We start from the raw sequence: 21,558 nt of genomic DNA, 5'->3' as shown, positions 1-21,558 counted from the left end.
TTTTTTCATTCAGATAGAAAAAAAATAACTCGTGGTCCTGCATAAATGAGCATCTGAAATGTTTGCCATTGTCAAACATTGGAGCTGCAAACGGTTTTCCTCATCGCTGAAAGCATATTTACAGCCACAAGAATGTGGCATTGCTGGTTACTCTACATTGTTCCATTTTACATAAAATACTGTGCTTTTTTCCAACAGCAAACATAGAAGAGAGAAACAAAGATGAACTATGATTTTTTTTTTAACTAAAAACTAAACAACTGGTACTATTGTTGGAGTCATGTGGATTTTAAATGCAACTCCCAATACATTATATCTTGGATAATTTAGGCAGAATAACCTTGGACAAGTGAATGCAGAAATCACTCATTCATGTTTAAAAGTCTCCTCGGTTTCACAGACAAGCTTTAAGTCTAAAATGCATGTTTAGGCAGTTTTAACTAAAAACAACTTGCACTGACATCTACTAAAATATGTCAGTGCAATCGTTTCGTCTCAAGATGTGCACCTGTAATGTTTTTTTTCTTTCAGGCACATTTAAAAAACAACAACAACCACTACAAAAAACCTACTTAAATGTCCTTGTCACAAGATCAGTTCTTAACGTTGCATTTTGTTGGTTATTTTGTTTCTGATGTTCCAGATCCCGAGAATCCATTTGGTAAAGATTTGAGTTTTATTTAATAAAAGACTGCTGCACTTTGATCCAGTTTCATCTCTGCTGCAACCTCCATTGTAACAGTCCTAATTGAACTAAGGCCTAATCCTGGCTTAATCTAAGCCCTGTCAGTGAAACCAGGCCTACATTTAGACCTTTCAATTGATTTAATCACTGGCTTTAAACTGAAAGTTTTGCCAACAACAACCCACCCAGTTTTGCTCAGTGTATTTTTAAAGAGGTCAGGATTTGAACCCGTTACCTTATACATTCATTGATAAAAACTTTTGACAATTACTGTAAGCAAGTCAAAAACTTTTTTCCAGGGTGCAAGAGGGTGGCCTCTCAAAAAAAAATTTAAATGACACCAAAAATACGGTATTACTGCTTTAAAAGAGAAGTTTAAAAAATATATATAAATCATCATCAAGGACTCACCGTTTTTCACGACAGATGTATTCTGAACTTTTTTTTTTGGTCATTAAGTGAACGAATGCTGTGTCTTGTACATGTGGATGAGTCAGAGGCCCAGGCTTGTGTTTCATTTCACAGGTGTTTCAGAGGCCTTGACAGTCAACAAGTAGTCACAGAGCGCTACTGACTTTTCCCCTGACACTCACGAACTGTCTTCACGACACCTCCAAGGACACCATTCAGTTCTGCTGCGTTACTGTGGAAATGCGTCATACACGGCAAAGCCTTGTATTGAGCAACTTCCTGTCGCTCAGCCAAGACGATGAAAGGGAAATATTGTCGCTCCATTTGCAGTGAAGATACAATCAATTGACATAAAAGAGAGGAAACAGCCACTCCGGCCATTTTTGATGTCTCTAGAAGTGAGTCATCTCTAACATTTAGTTCAGTCTCTGAGAAATACAGCAAATATTGACGTGACTATTTGATTAGCTCTGAACCCTGATTGTCTGGTGCCTTTTATTAAGAGGGAATATAATTGCATAAGCATATCTCTGGTTTTACACAGACATGGAGAGGTAACGTCTTACACAGGGCAAGTTTAACCATGGCAGAGCCTGTCGAGAATAAAGCATTCCTTTATGCAGGTTAAGGTCACGAAATGTCCGTGGTGGAAATGCCTGATTGAGGGCAAACTGCAGTTCTTAAGTGTTAAAGCACTGAATGGAAATGTTATTGAAGTGCTGAGCAGACAGAAATCAACCTCTGTCACTATACAGTCAAAGAAGCAGCACATTTTGTGCAGGGAGAAATACTGAATACCATTTGGGATTGCCATTCGGCCCAAGAGGAGATTACCATATCTTTGCATTCACATGGGTACACCTTACTCTGCTACATATCTAATCATATAGTAATATATATATATATATATATATATATATATATATATATATATATGTGTGTTCTTATAATATTACATGCACTCTTAAAAATAAAGGTTCTTTATTGGCATTTGTGGTTCTATGACGAACCTTGTTGGGACATCATGGAACCTTTTACATTCCATTACACAAAAGGTTCTTCATAGTGGAAAACAATTCTTTAGATTTTTTAAAATGCTTTTCACACTAAGGAAACTTTTTTTAAGAACTGTTCACTGAAAAGTTATTTGGGGAACCTGGTTCGCATCGCTGTAAAAACCCCATTTTGCAACCTATATTATTTTAAAATGCCATATTTTGGCTTAATGTATATGAAACATGTACCGGTGCAATAGTAATACCTTAAACTATTTATATCATCATTATATTGAATTGAATACAATAAAAGTAAGTGTGGGGATAGGGGCTTATATATTACAGTATTGTATTGCGCTACAATAACAGGTTGAAAAGATATACAATGAAATACAGTGCTGTCCTTTTAATAACAAGTTTAGTAACTTTTTTAAATGACAAAACGGACCTTTAACAACAAAACAGTACACAAAATTGTATAACGTAAAAAAATTATTCAAATAGATTAAAGTGCAAAAGAACACAACTTAGAGCTGCACACATGAACATGTGGAACATTTAAATCTGCGTTTGTGCTACCGCTGACCCAGAGAAAGCAATTCCCTTTCGAGGGAAACCGCTCTGTGTCACAGTAGCGACGCTGTGGGGACGCCTCTGCGTGATTGCGTTTTTAAGCACGTGAAATCAGTCCAATGGAATGGCGGGACGTCACAGACGGGGTGACGCCATGACCAGGAAGCTATAAAGAGAATCCATCGGGACGGGGCACGTCTGTTGCTAGTGGTCTCATTCTGGGCAGCCTGAGTTTGGTTCTTGGACCTTATGTCCCTCCTCGACGGCTCTCCTATGGAGTGTCCGATCAGGAGGGACCTCCTGTCTTAAGCGGGGGGCTTAATCTTTCACCCCTGCCCAGAGTTATGGAAGCTGTGGGTTTAGCCTCTGAATAGACTTGGTTTCTCAACTGAGGTTGTGGACATCAAACTTCACTTCAGATCTTCCTCCACAAAGAAAACGTTACACTGAAGTAGAGAGTATTCACTTCATTGTGCGAGAATCATCAGTTGGACTCAGTTAACTTAAAGTCAGGTAAAGTTTTGGGTTATCCCCCACTAACTTAAAGGTTTGCGTGGCGGCTACAGCGGCTAACCACACACCTTTTGAGGCAGAGGCCTAAAATCTGCACGAGGATACCGGCTTGGGATCTGGCCATTGTATTGTACGGTCTCTCTTTGGCACCCTTTGAATCGTTGGAAACTGTTCCAGTTAATTTTCTGACTCTGAAACTGTTTCTTCTATCCATTACTTCTCAGAGGAGAGTAGGAGACCTCCAGACCCTTTTGATTGCCCCGTCGCACTTGCCCCATGAAAACATTCCTACACCCGAGACCGGGTTATGTGCCTAAAGTGCCAACTAATGTGCCACGACCCATAGTTCTGCTAGCTGTCTGTCCTCCTCCATTTTTAAACTCGGACCAGGAAAGCTAAATTTGGTGTGTCCAGTTAGAGCACTTGACACTTATGTCCACAGAGCTGTCCTGTGGAGAAAGTCAGATCAGTTAGTTGTGTGCTTTGGTTCGCCTAGTAAAGGCCCAGCGACCAAGCAGACGCGGAGCAAGTGAATAGTCGAGGCTATTTCACTTGCTTACGAGGCTTCTGCACAACCTTCCCCAATGGCTGTTAAAGCTCATTTGACAAGAAGCATGTCAGCTTCTAAAACCTCAGTGTCCCTTCAAGATGTGTGTGATGCGGCAGGCTGGTCCTCTCCACTCAGATTTGTAAGGTTTTATGATGTCGACTTAGAACTATAACGTATGGGCTAGAAGTATGGTGGCTTCTAAAGCCTCATTGTCAGGAGTATCCCTTCAAGATGCGTGTGTTACGGCGTGCTGGTCTTCTTTGCTCACATTTGTTAGGTTTTATGATGTGGACTTGTGCTCTGCAAGGTGCTTATGTCTTAGGGGGCTTTCACACTGGGCACATTTGCTGTGGTTCAAGTCCTAGCGCGATTGTTCCCAGTGCGCCCACGGTGTTGGTCTGGTTTCACACTTAACTTGATTCTATGGAACTCCGGTGCCCTTGCGTTCATCTTACGTCATCACAAACATTCACACAGCATGACAGAAAGAATGCGGTCAATAAAGTGTTTTTTTTATTAATTTGGTGCTATTATGCGCAGCAGAGTAAACAACACTTTTAGAGTAAACGACACTAAAACACATAGGTTCTCTCTCTTCTTGAACAACTGCGCACCCGAGTCTTTTTTGTTTTCACATTCACGAGAATCACGCCACTGTTCGAGCGCAACCAAACTCAGACCACCTCCTTCAGGTAGTCTTGGGTTCGGTGCCCCGGTGCGCACCCGTGTCCGCATGACAGCTGGTCCAGGCACTCTTTATAGCTTCCTGATCATGACATCTCCCCGCATGTGAAGTCCCACCATTACATTGGACTGATTTCACACGTGCTTTGAGACACAATCACGCAGAGACGTCCCTGCAACGTCGCCACGCCTCTTTCCTTTTCAAGTAACAATGGTTACAGTCGTAACCTGAGACATTATCATGTATATAAAACCGCTTCACAACCGGTCTTTTCAACCACACAGTATCAATATTTATATGTTACACATATTCAAATGATCACAGAAGTACTGGGATAAAAGTTAATCGCTTGGATACAAACACTGATGTCTACAGAATCAATAAAAATAGAGCAAATCCTTTTGGAAGTAACTTGGAGCTTCAAATAACAATTGAATCAATTACATCATTACAAATGTATGTCACTGAATCATTCATTCAAGAGATTTGTTAAGAAAAATGCTGATTCATCCAGGAATGAAAAAAGTCTCAACAAGAAACAATTTCTAGATTTTGCTAGATTTTGTGAACTGATCATCAAAGGAGAGGCCCAAAACCAAACGTGCATTATGGCTGTAGATATGTAGCACTGATTACACATACTGCATAACCAAGTTTTATTAAAAGCTCTTCTTACCAGTTGTGCAAGTACTGCAAATTGAAATGAATTGAGTGCATATGCAATTTACAGCCATTTAAAATGCTTTTGCTAAAATATCTTGTCAGCTGATCAGACTTTAACTGAAACTTTAATTAAATAATTGTATCACACATTTTAAAGATTCAATCATTCAATTCAAGGCAGTTTTGAATTTCAGCACTTGTTCACATGCAGCCATGATCAAATCTTATTTGGTTTCTTTCACTAATATGTGTCTGACAATAATCTGTCATTCTTGTAAACTTTTAATGTAGAGATAAAATAGATAAACATTTTAAAAAGACATTTGTGATCATGTTAGACATTTCATATTTGACTTATTATATTTGATTAATTGCTTCCTTAAAGGGCACCTATTATGCCCATTTTCACTAGATGTAAAATAAGTCTCTGATGTCCCCAGAGTGTGCATGTGAAGTTTTAGCTCAAAATATCCCACAGATCATTTTTTACAGCATGTTTCATTTGTCATTTTTGAGGGGCTGAGAAAAACGCACCTTTTTAGTGTGTCTCCTTTAAAAGTTAATGAGATGAACGACTCGACTTGTAAAACGACTCGATGAGCTCGAGCTGTCATAAAGTGCTCGCTCTCACTTTCATTTCTGCCGTGATCAGTAACGTTAGTCCTGTCGCTCCGGAGACTGTAAGCTGGATCACGAAAGCAGTTGTACTGATCAATCCTCGAGTAACAAGGAGAGTAAATGAAGACTGCTATGTTTATTCTAACATCCAAAACAAAAAACAAAACATCTCAATCGCTTTTGGAGACATTCTACAGCTGCTCCAGCGTCGAAAGAATGGCGGACTGTGTCCAGCTCACTCAGGGCGGGTCTATGCTCAAACTGCAGTGTCAATCAACAGTCGTGGGCGGGGCTTGTGCAATTCTACGTCACATTGCATTGATTCTGAGAACAGCTCCTTCTGAGACAGTGCTTATGATTTATGGGGATTTTAAAAAAGCCACTGGTTGGATTTTTTATCATTACAGGGTGGTTGTGTACACACACTGCCAACACACATTTATGTTCAAACACCATGTAAAAGTGAATTTTGCATAATAGGTGCCCTTTAAAGTGCAGATTATTTAAGGACATCGAGATCACTGCAGAGGTGTGATACAATTATTATTCAACAAAGGTAGAACAATCCCATTTTCTCTATTCAATTCACTCATTAGCTTTGATCCACAGGCAATGCCTAGAATCTGTAATTCTCTGTTTATTAAAATGACCAGGGCGGCATACAGCGGCCATGAGAAAGGTTGATTGCATTTATAATACAAAACTTCTCATGAATTGATTCTGATATTATGGACAGCAAACGCATGCAACAAAAAACACAACCCACAAGATGTCCCTGATATGGACTATGTAGCCGAACTTAGAACTGAGCATGATTTACATGACATTTCATATGGTCATTAAACATGATTATATACTGTATGTATGTCTCTAATTCTCTCCTATAGGCTCAAAATTGTGTGCATATCCATTGAGACATATCCATTATTTACAGTGCACATGCAGGAAAGATGTGATTACATGTAAATTGTTGAAGATGAAGGAACAAATAGATAGGCAAAGCGATCCATTTTTGTGCTCATCTAGTGTTTTAATTAAAAGGCTACAGCAAGCTATTAGCGGTACCAACAATTAGCTCTGTGGATTATGCTTGTAAAGCGCTGCGTACCTATTAGCGAGGTCATTATGGTTGTTCAAAGACCTTTCATTTTATATGACATTTTATTAGCTATAAGTAAACCACAAAGAGTAGAGATAAGGACATTATTATGATATTAAATATGCTCCTTAAAATGAATTTATAAAACAACTAAGTGTCTGCTTCGTGATGAAGTAATTATGAATCGTGGGGGGAGGGGGTTAAAAACAGACTTTTAAACAAAATGTACTTTCCCTGGGCTTTCATTTATCAAAACCCTTTCCAGACAGAAAATTCATGGCCATGTCATTATGTAAGAGACAGTGAAGGTTGAGTTGTGCTGGTCTGCAACATTAAGACATGAGATGATAGATGACAGTACAGTAAGATGACAGTATAAACTGTTTGCTCATACCAAAGTCTTGAGGACGATAGATGGTAAACTACAAAACCACTGCGAATACTTTCAGGGGCTGAGACATTTACAACTCAATATCACAGTCACCTTGCTCAATGCAAATTATAATTTGACATCACTGGCATGATTAGATAAATAGCATAATGACATGCAGCCCTTTTCTTGCTTTATCGACATTTCCTGATCACAATAAAAGCACTCCAGCTAACACAAATATATTCTATGAAAGTTTTGCTAACGTTCATTACATTATAAAAATGTTATTTCTGAATGTTCCCAGAACGTCCCAAATGTCCAAATGTCTTTTTTTTTTCTAATGTTTTTTTTTTTTTTGGTTATACGAATGTTAAGAGAACCTTTTTTTTTTTAATAACTTTGCAAACATAATAAACGTTAGTTTACTTTTGAATGTTCTCGGAACGTTCGTAAACAAGTAGTAACATTTTTAAAAAAATTCGACATCTACAAATAATACATTTCAGAAAAGACTGATGTATAAATATCTTTTTTGTGCTAATGTTTTGAGAGAATATCATAAGTCAGACTACTTGAAAGCAATATCACACCTTTCTTCAACCAGCCGCACAATTAATCACCATGTGTTACTTATGTCCATAGCACAAATCCCAAACTGGATAGTAACAGTGATAGATTAAGTACAAAACTGTGTTGTAGGCATTTTCCCTGATTGCTTAGAAAAAAACTGTTTTTCCAAGGCTAAACTGAACTTTTTCAAACTATTGTAGTGGACAAAAATAAGCTACTGAAGATAAATAACAGTAAACTACAATGTGCAGCAACTTTTACAGTTGTTTATAGTGATGGGAATCTATATTCTCTATTGTAGACCTTAGTCTGCTTAACTGTTCTACTTAAGTAAACCACAGTTGTATCATAAATTATTAATATTATTTAAATAAAAAGTGCAGTACACAATTAGTGCTGATTTGATATTTTCAGAACATCTCTTTGCTGGGGTCCAGTTTACCAGAGGCCATAAAACACCTAACCGGGCAATGAAGGTGCAGAGACAAATCTGTAGAGCTCACAGGTCGTACACAAAATGGAAGCCTTTATTAAGCAGTCATTTTTAATACAATTATGAAACACATTTTCACACTAATGCTAGTAGCTCTCAAATTATACTCTATAGACAAATGGTTTCCAGTAACCCAAGCTGCCTTTTCAGCATTTTTCAATCTGATCAAAACCATTAATTTGAGTGTTTTGCATGCTATTGACTGCATCGGTAAGTCTGTGAGTTTATTAGGTTACGTTAGGTATTTGTAGCAAGTTAATCTTCCCTTCTCTAATGTGTTTTGGTAAGTCTAATGTTCGCTAAAGTGCTGAATTGCTGTTTTCTACTTTAAAGAGAGGCATTAAATTGATTACAAATATATCGTGTCGCTACAACTTCAATTAGTGGTTATTTATGTGAGGAGGAAAATATATTTGTGGCTGTGTAGATTTATGATGGAGTCCAAAGTAGATGATGTTCTGAACAACAACAAAGTGAAGGTATGTTAATATTTGTGCAATAAACTATATAGGAATATTAAACAGTGTATATGTCATATAAACCCTGAATGTTCCTCAGAGTCTTCAAAAACAAACTGTTCGAGTCCATTCTTACATAAAGCTGGTTGTGCACAAATTGCATTTTACAATACTTGTATATTACATTTAACTGTAGGCTATATTACAGTTAAAAGTTAAGAAGTTAAAGTGCTATAACTAAATCACAAATTGCCAAGAAATGACACAGCAGTCAACCGGATCTGTAGTGGTATCACAAGAATAGATGTAGTACGGTATGGATTAAGATATGGCTTTGCTTAGCCTATTTAGACCATCACAAGCCTCCAAACACTGCATACTTTGCTGGATTACTGGTAGGCCTACGTGAGATTGAGACAGTTAAACAAGCAAGCAAGCAAAGATTATTTGCTGGTAGTTTTGTCGTGATGTATGGCGTTGCATTCTCATTCACTCTAAGAAATGCTGGGTTGTTTCAACCCAATTTTGGGTCAAATATGGACAAACCCAGCCGATGTGTTACATTTTTAAGTTACATTTTTAACCCAACATTTGGGTTTGTCCATATTTGACCCAAAATTAGGTTGAAACAACCCAGCATTTTTTAGAGTGTTCATGCAGGCAAAACTTTAAGATAAAAGCGTGAGCAGCGCATCAGGATCATTACAATAAATGAGGATAAATATGGATATCAGATACTTACAGGTAGGCTAATACCTATTAGGATGTACTAATATTGTATCTTCGTGGGCGTGGCATTTGTTTCCCACGCTAAACAAAACGCACTGTATTTTGCACATGCCCACGCACATCCTGAATGGTAGATCGCGTTCCCCACGTTTAACAAATGTAGCGTTAGCAAAATGCGGTCCGTTGCGGACGTCCTGAAACCCAGCAATTTGCACTGCCTGAAGGGGGCGCTATTCAAACGGAACGGTTGTTGAAAACGAAGGTGATCTTGTACTGATGCCCTGCACGAAAGAAACTGCCATTAGCAAATGGCAATTGTATTATGAGCAGGGAACAACAACACTCAATCATGAATGGATTTCGCATTGAGATTTGGGGGGTGGTTGACGAGTGGTTCATCTAACCCATTTAAAATTGCGACCCCGGCAGGACTCGAACCTGCAATCTTCTGATCCGAAGTCAGACGCCTTATCCATTAGGCCACGAGGCCGTCGCAGTGGCTCAAATAAAGCTGCGGTTCAAAGGATGAATCCCTTGCATTGTAGCAGTACTTGTTTTCAAATCACTCTGGATGAAAGCTGTACTAAATGAACAGATGTAAATGCCATTAGTGCATTGTATTACCAGATGAAATGAGAGTCGTAGCCTATACAACCGCCTCTAGCATAACTTCATTGTCATGCAGAGTTCTCCACGTTTGTGTAATTTATGTAAGTCTGACAGTATCATTTTTACAGAGCCTGACTTCTTAATAGCAGTACATAACACAGCCTCCTTTTAATAGAGTTTAATTTGAGACAAATCATTTAGCCTATTTGTGACATGAATGTGATCCATAAGTATTGATTCCGCTTTGCAAAAATACAGATTAGGATGCTGTGATGACTGCTCTCTAAAGGAGCGGATAGAAGGATATTAGATTGGGCTGAATGTAAAATAAAGCAGGTGAGTGCTGTCACTACTGAATGCCAATCAGATGCCTCTCAGCTGAAGAGAGAGAGTAGATCATGTAAAGATATCCCTGCAGAACTTAGGATGACAGACATAGAGATTTAAGTAGTCAATCCATAAGCCATTTTAAATTCAATAAACAACAAAATACCATCTTCATAGTATGGTTATGTTTAAATTCTTTAGCAATACATTAGCTGTGAGTGACATTCAGATATGACAAGTTTAACTTATGGGAATGTAGCATTTGCGTAATTTCCACCGACAGAGTTACCTCAATCATCTTAAGCAGACAGAGGGTAATGCCAAGCTGTCACTCATCCAGACCATTGGGGTGTTTGCTGATGCTGGTTCCATATTAAGTCATTTATTGGATCTTTTGCAGTATCTAAAGAGAAAGTCTTGGTTAATTGGTTAATTAAATGTCAGTTTGTTTTCTGTTAACTGAAATAAAACAACATCCATCCACATGACCTATTCAGAATTATTCCCTTGGTTAAAAGTATCACAATGCTGTCTGAATCATAATCATACACTGTTAGTTCGTTGGCCAGAGGAGAACTGGCCCCACCGACTGAGCCTGGTTTCTCCCGGGTTTTCTTCTTCTTCTCCAATCTGTCACCTGATGGAGTTTTGGTTCCTTGCCACCATTGCTTTTGTCGCCTTTGGTTTTTGGCTTGGTTGGTTGGGGACATTTAATATTCAACAATATTACTGATCTGCCTACATTGAAACCATTATATGAGAACTGGACTGAGCTGGACGATGACATCACGGTTTTCTCCAGAGTGGCTGTAAAGATAAATGAACTAATTAATAACTTTTTACAACAAAAAAGAACCATCACTGAACTTACTTAAGCTGGACTGTGACGCTATTTTCTTCTAGATCTACTGTACAGCAGAAACAAACTTTGTTGCATTATCTTCCTGTTATCACTGTAAAGCTGCTTTGAAACAAAAGTACTATATAAATAAAAGTGACATCACATGACTTGACAAAGACAAATTATGAATCTTTATCAATGTTCTCCTTCTCTGCTAGGAAGCAAATGGACTGTTACATTGTGAGTGGTGCTTGCTTGCTTGTGCAAAATAATGTAGGAGTTTGTAGGTTGTCGCCGGGTGTTCTGGTTGCTAGGGTGTTGCTAGGTGGTTACTATGGTGCTCTTGCTGGTTGCTCTGGTGTTGCCAGGTGGTTTCTTAAGTTACTGACTCAAAACAAAAGTGTGAGTTTAATCACATAGAAAAATAAAAGCGCTACTTTTCTAAACAAGACATGATTTGAGGTAATATGCATGTCCAAAATTGGTGAGGGATGAAGTTTAATACTTAAAATTAGAGGTTCAGATGAAGCCCTAAATTTAAGTAAAGATAATAGTGATTTTTGCCTTAAAAAGCACAACTAGTGGTCATATTATTAAAGGCACACTATGTTATTGTTCACCACTAGAGGTAATTTATTCAAAATAAAGGCGTAGCTTGATCATATCCATTAAGTCCATGATATTGTGCATCCCATTTTTCATTTTAGGTTTCAGAAGGGTGCTCGCGAACACCCCCTTGGCGGTCGATATGCGCACTTTTGCAGAGCCTGCACTGAAGCAACTGAAACTTCCCAACAGTCGTAGCGGCATTACGTCATGAAAGTGCAGACTTAGAGCTTAGGGTGCCATTTGGGACAGGACCAAAATATAACCGGAAATCAAAGGTAAAGTGGCTATGATGTCATTGATAGGCGACGCACGGACACGGTCCGTGTCCTTATTAAAACTGCTTATTTATCTGGATTTAAACATTCTTAGAAACATTTGGGATAATGTAAGTACACAAATCAACTAAATATATACATTGTTATAGTGTTTTTTGAATATTTTGTTCCAAAAATCTTAGTGTGCCTTTAAAGCCATAAACAAATAATTCTGTGATTGACATAATCTGAATGTTTTAATTTTTTTAAGGTGGACAAATAATTGGATCATTAGCTTGTGAAGAAGAAAAAAAGGAGGAATGCCAGTCCAGTGTTGCCAAATGACAATCTGCCAGAAAGAGATTGTCTATCTTATATTGGGACTATATTATTAATCTATCTGCGGTGAAATGAGGTATAAAATTAAAGAGTGAATTCAAATTTATTCAGACACAAGGCGCCAATAGAGATATAATATATAAGTGTGACCAAGAGTGTGCAAAGATGCCAATAATACAGAAATCTGTAGCAGTTCACTTTTGTGATTTACTGTAGACTGGACTGTGTTCATACAAGCCCACCACTTCCAGTTTTCCAATTCCACACTCTAGTTTGAAATACTGCTTTCACACCAACTAACTGATGACAAACAGACTGCTATGGAAAGCTCTAGTGTGAAGTGAATATTGATTCATGTCACCTAGAAACAAGACCTAGCGGTTTCAGACAACATGACGGAGCAGGGGCTAATAGAACCACACAGCAATCATTCAAATCTATAGCAATCTATTGACTGACAAACGCCACCTAATCGATACTGCCGTATGGGGAAAGGCAGAAAACAAGACCACAAAAGAAAAGAAAACATTTAAAAAGGCAGCAAGGAGCACAAATGGTGATTATGTGCACATGGGTTTAGCACCTCATGCCATCTATATCATGAATGCATTAAGAAAGACAGATCTAATTATGTGATCTCCTTCTAGTGAGAGTGGATTTCTCAAGGACTCCGAGAAATCCTTAGGGAGATGATGATATTGGAGTGAAAAGCGGTTATTAGTGTTATCGCTGTAGATTTTTACGGTGATAAAAAAATTAGAACTGGACATAAAACTGTAGACAGGGTGATGCCAGTAAACTTTCAATTAACCTGTGAAATTGCTTTGGCTGTTTCATGTTCCAATATTTACTGACCTATGACAACAAATCCAACAGCAGTAGTTTGGTAATCACACCTTCAAAGAGGCTGCACGTGATTCGATTTGGTTTCAGTGGTGCACTATTGTAACAAATCATTTCCCACAACTGGAAATGTTGCATAGGTTAGACACACTCTGTGTTTTGATGTCTAATGGTCCATACTGAGTATTCATATTATCATCCTGAGTTCCTGACCATAAAAATTATGCTAATTTAAAGTTTCCTAATTTTGCTTTGGCGGTCTCCTACAATAAGTTTACATCCATCAAAGGTCAAAAAACACTTTCATTTTCTCACAATATACATTGCACATCACCACATTGTTCAATGATTCTCATTTCTTCTGCCCTTCGAAGGGAGCAGGGCATAGAGATGCTCACTTACGTTTGGGATCTGCCCTAAATCCCTCCTCTCCTTGAGCTCACACTGCTCAGATTGGCCAGACGACCCAGTCTGTGATTGGTCTACCGCTTACAGCACGTGTCAGAAGCCAACGGCCATTACCATATCTGTACTTCAGCTCAGGAGGCTTCCTCAGTCCTCAGCTATTGTACACACTGTAAAGACAGTAACAATGACGTTGATTTTACCATATTAATCCTAGTGCGAGTCCGATGATGAAACATTGGAAAAATTAGTTATGTAACCCGAACCTCCATCATAAAGACAACTTGAGCAGGACGTCTCTCAGTGATACGCTACTCAGTTTGAGGTACATTATGAGATTTGCAGCTGTAATTCCTCAACATCAGCATTAACAAGTGTACGTCCATCAACAAACCGATGCGTAAATTTATAATTTATTGCGGTGCACATGCGGGAACTGTATTAACTCTAATACTAATGTTATGTTAGCCGAGCACTATCTTGAATGACTGATGAAACATTCAATTTTGCAAAACAAAATCTTTTCTCAAAGTAGTAAGAACGACCGACAATCTGCATTAATAGACACAGTTTTAGGTAACAGTGGCACTGAGCTGCTTAGCAGAATTTTTTCAGTAAAGCGGTAATAACGTGAGCTAGACGGTTGGCCAGAAACTTACACAATATAAAACACAAAACTACATATTAATCAACAATTAATCATAGTTACAGGTTGTGATTCTGAGGAAGTTGGTCCAAATAAACTGGTACTACTACTGTACTGACCCGTGATTACTAGTGACCCATCTTTCAAGAGCAAGCATTTTGGAAATCCCACGTCGAACTCGGAGATTTGAGAAGCAGTCATCAGTTCAATGACGTGTTGAGGGCTGGTCAAGTTGTTCGCGGGAAGACAACATAGAACATAGACGGTCATTATGCAAATGTATTTTCTAGTGATGTAGGATTCGAAACACAAAAGACTTATTTTAACGGTTCAGAGTCTAATCTTTCTTTTAGGAGACAATACCTTTATCGTGCACTTTCGACTTTACAACTTTGCAGAACCTTTACATTTACAAACAGCTATATGAACACACTGCATGAAAGGGAATATTCGAAAAACCACAATAGGGGCACTTTAACATTGAAAAGAGCATGAGGAGACAGCCTTGGAAAACATTCAGGTGCCAGAGAAGGAAGGTGAGAAATGCATTGGTTTTTATAATGCAGTGTGTATGTTCCCTTAACTGGAGTAAGTAAGTTGAAATAACAAACCAAGACAAGTGAACACAGTGCATGGCATTAAGTCATTTGTTGTTCAACATATATTGCTAAGTTTAAAGGGGTGGTTTACTGCTTTTTTTCTTTGCATGATTGTATTTATGGGGTGCAATATAACATGTCTTCGGTTTTTTTTTTTTTTTTAAGCCTTATTTTTCATAAATTTCACCTTTATTGTAAGCTGATTTCTCCTCTGTCATTTGAACGACCGGTTGACTTCCTGATTCTATGAAACCACTCCCCCAGAAACAGGCATGGGCTCAGATTGGTTAGTTGGGCCGGTGTGTTGTAATTGGCTAAAGTGCGCAGTGCACGTTGTCCGGAAACTTCACGCCCATCACCTTTACCGGCGAAAGTTGCATGTGCTCCGGTCAAATGTAAATAATGGTGTCAATACTGCCGTACAGTTTGAGCCAGAATCAGACCCAGAAAGCGGCAATGAAGAGAGTCAAGCAGAACCTCCCCAAACACGGCTGTTACAAAACGTTTCTGAATGGTAATTTTTTTTTATTATTATTATTCTATTCTACAATTATTATATAATAATTTCGATACGCTGTTACTTGAAAATGCCACTGCTGAAACAGCGTCCATAGGAAGCCCGAACACCGAAGACCTGACAGCTGGGTGAAAATAACACACTTTAGACGGCATGGCTACAGCTCTCCACTATAATTCTTCCTCTTCCACAATGCCGCAGAAATATGGCCACGCCCCATTTTTTGCATATTCCGGAGGGAGGGTTGATGTAAATGTATGGGTTAGCTACGTATAAAACCCGGGAAGTATCTCGTTGTAGTCCCATTCGAGTCGTTTTTGTAGGCATTAAACTTCCTGATTTTTAAAAGACGCTATCTCTGCTTACGTTGAACTTTCAGCGCAGCAACTTTGCAGATACTGTTCATGCACCAACAGCAACATTACACACTATTTAAAATGAAAAAAGTGAAATCGCAATCAACCACCCCTTTAAAAAAAGCACATAAGCTATAGTTATATCAACTTTCTGAGCAACACTTTAAAAAATGAGCAATCCAAAAGTAAATACTGTATGGAGCTCATATAATGAATCAAACCACTTTGATCGAACTTTAGTCTTAAGTTTAAGTGACTCCTGTTGTAGCTGAAAGTCATTTGTTTGTGTTTTTCTTCTTCTGAAATCGCTGACTAGTGCACTTCCAAGTTGTTAACTAAGATGTTAAATTCAAATGAAGTGCAATTTATTATTGGGTCTAATTACTAAATATTCACATAGCCTAAAATGCTTTCTCACGTTATGCAGAAAGAAAAACACTGTCCTGTTTAGCTTAATGTGTTTGGCTTTAGAATATAGTGTGCATAAACCTTTCATGTACTTTTTTTTTTTTTTTTTTACTATTTGGTGGCGGGATTGAATAAGGTATGCTCAGCCAAGACAGCCGAGTCATACATAATGTAGCCACATGTTTCTCGCTAATTATGCATTTTGTGTTGCACCACAGTGTTTTTGAATGTTAATGTGAATTGTTGAGCATTAATTGATTGATGACCCTCAGCGTCTTTTCCTGGCGTCTATGGCTTAATTTAAACAAGTGCATAACAAACAAGTGCAAACAGTAATTGCTTCATTTGGCAGGCCGGTGTGGAGCAACTGCCTTCAAAAATGTGCATCAATTGTGATTCAGTGTTTTTTTAACAAAGCTAATTCCTGCTATTCACTGATAATATTTCAGCTTTTTCAGATGCAAACATTTTAAATATGGCAACAGTCCCTCTAGATAGCTTCTGCCGTTAACACATTATGGCTAGATTGTCGTGAAAGAAGCTTGAGAGGGAGACGATGAAGCCGTAAATGCTTGGTAGGGTGACAAATCAAGAACAAATCAAGGGCTTTGCATCAGATGGATGCTATGGAGATAGATAATATCCACCAGACAATGGGAAATGTCCCAAAAGCCATTGTAAAGTCTAGTTCTCGCCCTAACAGGGACTTCTTCAAACATTCCTTATTCAGCTATTTCACCCAAAGGGATTTCAGTTCAATTTTAGTCTTCCCATTGTCTGAATCTGTACCAGGTCAGGGAAGGGGCTCGCTCCCCCCTGTCTTCCTTAGCGCTGCCCAAAAGGTGTAATTATGATGGATGGGGCAATTTCCAGAAGCTCTTTTTTTTTTGCCAAGGGGGTCATACCCATCTTGCTTTCTCACCAATGTAATGACTTTTCAAAGAAGCGCACTCACAGAAGTGCATCTGCAGCACAGTGTTTGAGAGCTGACCTGAGGACAGGTTTGGAAAAGCAACAAATAACAGACTATAACTGGTAATGACACCTAATGGCACCTTCTGCTTTGTGCTCAAGGAGCCCATATTTAATGACACATTTTATGTTGTTTTTCCCCCCTGTGAAGGTTATCAAGTGTCAGGCTTTCCTCAAAAGTACAGTAATCCCAAATAGACTCGATGATGGTGATCATGATCTCTGTGCGGAGCTCAGGGCAGCGAAATCAAGGCAGTAGTAGTAGATTCGATCACATCGCTCTAAACAAGTCAGACTCCTTGTGCATGAAAAAATCTCACTGGATTATTACAATTAACGGCAAAGGGAATGTTTGGACATGTAAACTGATATTTCCTACACACTACAGCAATAAATAACTGGCTTAAAACCATTTTTTGTGTGAAAATACTAACGTGTGTAAGACTTTTGCACACTGTACGTCACCATGTCACTGAAATATCAAGCCACACTTTTAATTTCGATTTGATTAATCATTCGCCAGAAGATCCCAGCAAATGTTTCTGTTCTAGAAACGAGTTCTAAACATTAGTGTAATTAATTGATTTTTACATTTTTGGAAAAATGTGACAGAAAAAAAAGATTTTAAAATGTATTTATATAGTATACAAAAGTTAACTCATCAAATTACGATATTATTTAAATGTTTAACATACAGTACCGGTCAATGGTTTGGGGTTGGTACAATTTGTAAAAAATGTTTTTGAAAAAATAAAAATGTTTTTTTTTTAAAGAAGTCTCACCAAGACTCATCACTGCTCACCAAGGCTGTATTTACTTGATAAAAAAAAAGTAATATTGTGAAATATTTTTTCTAATTTAATATAACCATTTTCTATTTGAATATATTTTAAAATGTAATTTATTGCTGTTATGTAAAGCTGAATTTTCAGCATCATTACTCCAGTCGTCAGTGATCCTTCAGAAATCATTTTAATATGCTGCTTTGCTGCTCGAGAACCATAAATTATTATAAATGTTGAAAACAGTTGTGCTGCTTAGTGGAAATAGTGATAATTATTATTAGGTTTCTTTGATGAATAAAAGGTTCAAAAGAAAAGCATTTATTTAAATTTTTTATCTTTTGTAACATAAATGTCTTCACCGTATGTCACTTTGGATCAATTTAATACATCCTTGCTGAATAAAATTATTCATTTCTTTCAAAATAAACAGTTCTCTATATCTCTCCAGTAATGTATATACGTTCAGGAAAGGTTTGAAGGGGTGGTTGAGTATGATTTCATTTTTCTAACTTTAGTTAGTGTGTAATGTTGCTGTTTGAGCATAAACAACATCTGCAAAGTTACAACGCTCAAAGTTCAAAGCAAAGGAAAAGATTTGTTGTTAAAGAAAAGGACTACAACAAACGGCTGGTAGGGACTACACGACATTCCTCCCGAGTTAGTGACATCAACATCCCTAAAATTAGGGGTGGGAATCTTTTACCATCTCACGATTCGATTCGATTCCGATTCTTGAGGCCACGATTCGATTCAAAATCGATTTTCGATTCAAAAAGATTTTCGATTCAAAACGATTCGATTCGATTTTATCCATAATGATTTCTAATCGGGTTTCTGATCATGATCTACTCTCATCTGCTTTGCTATACAAAATGACAAACGGAGACTTTAAAGTGTCTTTTTCACATTTATTAAGTTCAATTCTCAGGGAAGTGCCTTTTATCAAAAACATTGTCTGGTTCTCAATTGCTACTCATTAGTATCTAGCTATAAAATAAGTTGGAACAAAACAAAAGTGCTTCTTCATAATACAAAATGGTTGAAAATAGATGCAGTTTACCACAAATATCATGTAGAACACAACCGGTGAAGACAAAAAAACATCTATATTTCTCAGTCAGACACAGTAACTTAAAGAATAACAAGTTATGAAAATAAAGAGCTTCTTTCAAAATGAATAATAGTCCTCATACCCCCCTAAGCTACCTGGCGATGAAGCAGCGATAGGCCGAGTTTTTTTTTTTTTTTTTGTTGCCCTCTCGGAGTTGGCAGGGAGTTTCGTGAAGCACTGCAGTGTGTGTTGGTCTGCAGCTGGCGGCTGACTGTACGTTCACACCGCCGCCGACTTGAGCTGCAAAAAAGCTATGGCCGCCCTGTCAAGGACGCATGTCAAAAAGTACGGGGAATCTTGTTGACGCTTTGGCCGCTCTGACGTAGCAGCATTCACAATGAAATGTAAACAGAAAAAAACAAGCAATGCATTCGGCAGTTTAGGATATCGCACAAGATTTGTCAACACAGAAACCATTTCATCACTGGAGAGTTTTTTTTCCCGACACCATCGTATTAAATGATTTTGATTCATATGCGCGGCCGGAGAGAGAGAGAGCAGACAGCGCTCGGGTGAGTGCGCGCGCGCGGCCGGGGCTCTCTCTCTCTCGCTCTGCTCGTTCTTATGCCCTGTTAAACTGACAGGACTTAAAACACATGCAAATGGTAGGAACGAAAGATCTCCCTCTCATCCATTTGCTTCCTTTTTGTTTTAGTGATTTGCCGCTCACGTCCCGTATAGGCTAGTTACAAAAATGGAGGCGAACAGCCAGCTGATTTTATTTATTTATTAAATCGATTCTTGGACATTTCAGATCGATTCTGAATCGTTGCCAATGAGAATCTAGATTCTTCTGTGAATCGATTTTTTTGGCACACCCCTACCTAAAATGTACATAAACCCCGCCCCCTGAACATGCAGTCCATGTTGAGAAGAGGAAAAGTTGTTGTAGTCGAGCACATTTATGAGTCAGCTCAAACTTTAGCATCCATCTTTTCACATGCAATAGAAAGTCACTCTGTGTGCATCTCACAACATTTCCTATACGAGCGATTTATAGATTACCATGACAGAATATGCTAATTGAAGATAGTTAACTCCACATCAGCAACATAAATTCATCAACTAACCATTCAGAGACGTCCTGTTGCATTCTACATGTTGTCACTTCTTCTTGAGTCTCTCCATCTTTGTCTGACTCCGTTTTAACATTAAAGGTAACAGTTTCTGTAATTTTAGTGTGTCTGCGTGAGGTAAAAGCAGCTGCTAAGCTAACACACATGAGCTCTTGAAACCCCGCCCTCTGCAGCAGCTCATTTGCATTTAAAGGGCCAGGCACAAAACTGTGCGTTTTTGCAAACCCTCAAAAAGTGACAATTTTAACATGCTATATAAAAATATCTGTGGGGTATTTTGTGCTAAAACTTCACACACACACTCTTGGGGACATCAGATTTTACATCTTGTGAAAAGGGCATTTTACCACCCCTTTAAAATGCTAAATGTTTTCATCAGGTTTATAAATCTAATTTGTTTTGGCAATATAAAGCTAATTATGTAATTTTGTAAACAAGTTATCTGTGTAATATTGCACTTTCTCATACAGTATAAATGAGTCTTTATACATGAAAATGAAATACATATTAAGAAGAGATCTGCCACAAAGGGGTTTCATGGTGTAATAAGGATAGTCTTATAGACCAATAGACGTTTTGCCTGTTCAATTAAGTTGGCTTTTGTGGATTAAAAAGACAAAGAAAAAAGAAAGCTAATGGAAACAGTGTTAGGTTAGCTGGAGTAAAATTTCTCCTGTGGGACTTTATTCCTTACAATCAAAGATTTCGCATTGTTCCCTGCATTATAAATGGTCGATTGATTCTTGGCTTTGCTTTTTAAGCGGCAGTCATTCACTTTAATTTGAAATGGGACTTGGTGTCTAACAACAAACAAACAGATGAGAGGGGAAAAAAAGTGCAGGTCTAATATCAATTCTAATATTGTCAGAGTGTTTAATCCTCGATATGACAAAGCACCGTGAGAGAGGTGTGAGACATGAGCGAGGACAAAACATGCTGATCAGCTAATTGTGGTACATACCCTCAATAACCTCAACTGATCTCATACAGCTGAGCTCAGCGCTTCAGGTCTTTAAAGGGAGGGAAGGTTCATACTTGCACCCATTTATTGCTTTCCCGGTTCCATTTAGATGTCTCTTAAGACCTCTGAGCCCCTGTTTTAACCTTCAATTATAAATTAGGTTGTTGAGGTAAAGCGTGTTTATGAGCTAAATGTGGCCAATTTAATTTGAAATGGGAGTTGGGCTGAAATGTCTTCCCAGCAAACATGCATAATGTTCTTTTTCTCACCGTTATTAGGTTAGACACTTGAGTACGCTTAGGTGCAGAAAGCATACGTGAACTAATAAACCTAGAACAAAATGCCAATATCTGAATGAATGGTATACTTGAGATACAGTGCCTATATATAAAATACTTTTTCATTTTTTTGTTGCTTTACAGCAGTGAATCACAGTGGACTTATTTTGGCTTTTGTTTTTGACACTGATCAACAGAAAAATATTC

At 38.1% G+C, this 21,558-nt stretch overlaps 1 protein-coding gene across 1 annotated transcript in view; it reads right to left on the bottom strand.

The window, feature by feature from the left end:
- ntrk3b (neurotrophic tyrosine kinase, receptor, type 3b) overlaps window positions 1-20,387 on the bottom strand; it is a 172,124-nt gene extending 151,737 nt beyond the window's left edge. Inside the window, exon 1 of the mRNA XM_079590710.1 lies at window positions 20,107-20,387. The gene's annotated coding sequence lies outside the window, so the exon portion shown is untranslated. The remainder of the gene's footprint in view (window positions 1-20,106) is intronic.
- Window positions 20,388-21,558: the final 1,171 nt, after the last annotated feature.

Source organism: Phoxinus phoxinus, assembly GCF_949152265.1.
Source record: "Phoxinus phoxinus genome assembly, chromosome: 2".
In the NCBI taxonomy this organism is placed as follows: domain Eukaryota; kingdom Metazoa; phylum Chordata; class Actinopteri; order Cypriniformes; family Leuciscidae; genus Phoxinus; species Phoxinus phoxinus.
This window is presented reverse-complemented; position numbering and strand designations above follow the sequence as displayed.